A 4494-nucleotide genomic window follows, 5' to 3' on the forward strand; every position below is an offset into this window, starting at 1 on the left:
ATTGCAACTTGAATGTGCAAAAATGGACTTAAGATGCAGAAGTTATCGCAGAAAGAAGATGCCCTATGTTCTTTAGAAAAAGAGGAAAAATCCTTTAAAATGGGCAAAAAACCCCTTATAAAGGGAAATCGAATCAGAATAGGGCAAAAGAGTAGACTTAAGTGGAAAGGGGAGAAACCCCCGATCGCTGATCCTTGACATATCGGGTCGGAGGCAGACATGCAATATAACATAAGGATCGGGCCGTGCGATACTGCGATCGCAAAAATCGGCAGATCGGCATGGGACATAAGGCGGGACCCCGGGCCAAGCGATATCATGATCGCCGATATCGGCGTCCGTGGATCGGCGTCAGCATAGGCAATGCCATATGGAAAGACCCTGGGTCTATGCGATACGCGATTGCGATCAATCGCATCGCAATATCGCATCGGAGCATTACAATAGTGGGGCCGGTATAAATATGACTTGCGATAGCCAGACCCGATGGGACTATAGATGATATCTGATATATTTTGAAATCCGGAAATAGGGCTTTTTCTTTGTATTTCACGATTTCATTAAATAAATGAAATACAAAGGAATGTGCCTGAATGCGATATAACCAGACCCAATGGAACTTATAGATGAAAATGCATAACATTTCAAGTCAGCCACAAATCCATTTTGCGGGATTTTCAATATTTTAATGTATTTTTCAAATACAAAGGAAAACGCCTGAAAGCGATAAAACTGAACCCGAAAGGGAATTTAGGCGCGATCTATATAATTTGAGTTCCGTAAAGGCAAATTTCGGGCGGGCCTCAAGCGGTAAATGGTTTTGGGCTGGCTCCACCCAATCCCACACAATGGACGACGCATGGCTTGGCAGAGGAACAGGGAAACCGCCTTTTTGGGCGGGTAACCCCCATACTCCTAACCCACCCGAAAATTCATGGTGACCATTGGATCAGAGATTCCGTAGATCGATAGTGGAGAGTGCGACAGCGGCCAAAGGTAGACCCGATGCGATATTAGGATGGATGCGATATAATTTGAAGTCCGATAAATTGCGTTTTTTTAGATTTCCCCGAGTTTTATAGTATTTCTCTGTGTACACAGTGAATGACTATTTTGAGGATTTCAAAGGCACCGATGGTCCTTCCTTTAGAGAACAAGTGGCCACCATCCCTATAGGTGTTTAGCAATTGTTTCTAACGCTCAGAGGGGGATTTGAGCGGACAGAGACCAGGAGCGAGAGAGCCCAAAAGAGGAAATGAATGGACAACATCGATTGGCTTAAAAGCCATGGGATGATAGAGAAAGAGAGGGAGTGCTGAGACAGTAGGCAGAAAGCGAAGCCAAAGCATAAATCTAAGGCGAAAGAGAGCAGTGCAGAAAGGGAAGGAAAAGAGAATGCAAAGCTAATGCGCAGAGCAACCGAGTTGAGTCACTTAGAAGTCAAGTGAAGAGCCCGAGAGCTGTCATTTGTGGAGAGCCGAGGTCCAGAAAGCCGAGAGCTTCAGAGCCAGAGAGAGATGGTGTTCTGAGCCCATTGTTCCTGTGTAAAATAGTGGAGTTGATCCAAGAGCTTGTAAAAGGACCTTGCCATAATCCGAGAGAGCCTAGTCGAGTTAACTAGAGCTCAAGGAGATGTAGCCCAAGAGTTTTGGGCGAACTCCACATTAATTTGTTGTCTTATGTGTGATTCTTGTTGCTACATTATTTACTATTATATGTATTTATACATCAGTTTAAGCAGATCAATTCACAACACATAAATAGCTCTAAAATAGACATAAGCATACACCTATATTGTCAAGCACACATTTAATTCCACATTGGTTAATCAATAAGACTTGCGAATATTTAAAGCTTTGGAAGTGGTAGAGGTTCTTGTAAGTTATACAAGAAGCCTAAGTGCCCCATTTTCAGAACAAGTGGTATCAAAGCTTTTGATTGATTAACCCCACTTTCAAAGAAGGTTATATCAGAATGCTTGATTGACAGGGCAAATATTGCTTGTCTAAAAGATGTTTAGACAGTCAAGGATTGATTGTCTGATTGATTGTATGCTTATTTGCAGACTGACTATTGTTTGAGTTTGCAGAGGTGAAGGGAAAGCTATTGATAGCTCAGTCCAAGAAGGATAAGAAGGAAGAGGGCTAAAGGAATTCTTCTATCCCAAAGGACCCCAAAGCAATCCTTGAAGCACAAGAGGTTTGTTGTAAAAGGTTGCTTAAATAAGCTCTTTATTAATCTTGTTTGAAGTTCTTTTGTTCATTGGCATAATGACAACTTCTACAAGTGTATCCTCGAATTCCTCCTCCATCACAAGACTCTTTAATGGAGATATGAAGCAAGACTTGTTCATCATGATGGACAAGGTGAGAGAAATGTATGAGGATGGAAGAAAGAGTAGCATACTTAGAAAGCAGTTGAATTCCATGAAGAAAGAGAAGCAGTTGGTTGCTGGCAGACTGCAGGAAATGGAGAGGCAACTTCATATTGCAAATATGAACCTGAAAAGGATGCATGAGTTAGAGTCACAACTCTTTGTTGCCAAAGAAGCCTTGGTCAAGCATCAGCTTGAAGAAAAGTTAAACCATTCCAGCTTGTCTTCAAATTCTTCTAAGAATGCTTATATTGGTTATTTTGAAAAACATACAAGAGGCATAGGTTGCAAGCTAGTGCCCAAGATGGGATATGAAGGAAAGGGCTTGGAAAAGCATGCAGAAGGTATCATTGACCCAATAATGGTTGAGGAAAGGCCTAAGTATTTGGGTATTGGCTATGGACAGGCTTATGGGGAGAGTTCCAAAGCCACCATGAAGGCCATTGAAATATCTCCAAGAAGGAGTTGCATTGCAGAGTGTGAATATTGTGTTCAGGAGGAATTCAATAGCTTGAAACATCACTTGCAGGATGCAGGTGTTCAGAAGCACACACTTGAACTAGAGAGTTGTGGAAACTCTAACAACATTGAAGAGATTGATGGTGTTCCAAAGGGAGCCACTTCTTCATTTGCTTCACTTCCTCATGAAGGCAATCAAGGTGAAAGAGGCAGGTATAAATCCGGTTCTAATCATATCCCTTTTGATTTTGCAAAGCATGGTAAATTTCCACATAATCGTGGGAAAAGAATTGCATGTTCCTTTTGTGGTTTGGATAACCATCATGTTTCTAGATGTTGGAAGAGAATGACCACATACAGGGAAATTTTGAAGGAAAAGAATAAAAGAGCCAAAGGTCCATTGGACAAGGAAAATCATGCTGTCAAGAAGATGCACATGTGTTGCACTTACTGCCATGAGCAAGGGCATCTTACTGAAAGGTGTTGGACTCTAAATCCAACAATGCTTCCACAAAAGCTGAAGAAAGTGGAAAGAGAAGATGGCAGAAATGGAAATGAAGTTTCCATGGATGATGTGCTTCAAGGTGATTCACATGTTGATGATGATGTGTAGACAAAGGAAAGACCTTTGAACTGGATTAGTAAGAAATGGTTAGAGTTCTTTTCCAATTAAGGTTGCATGTCTATTGATGCATCTATTTGCAATTATTTGTTCATGAGATGCAAGTTGCAGGTTTCTACCAAAAAGGTGAATGGAAAAAGGGTTGAATAGGAGACTCACTTTGTTTCTACAACATTATATTTCATTTCAGCTTCGAAAGTATAGTGTGCTTAAGTGAAAGTTGAAGGATGAAATGCATGCATAAGCATGATGTGCATGAACACATGGATGTTGATGTTTTCTTTGTATTTGAACATGAATGTGTAATTAACTTGAAGGTTTGATTGTTTTGTTGTAAACATGCATGTAATATTGACTTGGGAAAAGTTGACTTGGTCTCCAAGATGGAGATAGTGATGAAATGTTTCATCTTTTGAAAAGAGTCCTAATGGTATTTTTCTACATGCTTGACTTGAAGGGTCGATTGTTTTAAAGGCATGTTTTGTGGGCTTTTTGTCTAGTCCATCATTTGTATGCAGATGTAAGACATGGAGGTGTTCACAAGATGTTAAATCTGTCTCTTTTGTTGAAGCGGGAGTTTAGTCCATCCAGTTGTTGTATATATTTCTGTTGTTGTTAACAGTTATTGTTGACAACTTTTCAAATAGGTACAAATGAGAATTTTGTGGAGCAGGTGTACTTCATATTTGTTTGAACCACCTTGGATCAGTGATCAAGGCAAAGAAGTTCGATCTACCTTCTATGATCATCTAAGTAGGAGTTATGCAGGAAGGCAAAGAAGAAGGCAGCTCTTCCCAGAAAGACCGCGAATCCAAGAAGGAAAGTGGCCAAAGGATTTGGTTTAGAGGCACTATGCAAGGCAAGTGTATGCAGCGTGTAAGAAGAGGGTGTTGTTACTCTCAGGTACTGTTTAGATCAGTATATCAATATTTTGGAGACCAAAGGTTTTTTTAGTGGGAAGGCATGATCCAAAATGGATTTTGGATAGACTCCTAAGTCTAAGTGTTCCTCACTGAGGAAAATGAAAGTCCAATGAAGT

The sequence above is a fragment of the Pinus tabuliformis genome, chromosome 1_2, assembly GCF_031772625.1.
Source record: "Pinus tabuliformis cultivar Carrire ecotype Pingquan chromosome 1_2, CPIR1, whole genome shotgun sequence".
NCBI classification, from domain to species: Eukaryota; Viridiplantae; Streptophyta; class Pinopsida; order Pinales; family Pinaceae; genus Pinus; species Pinus tabuliformis.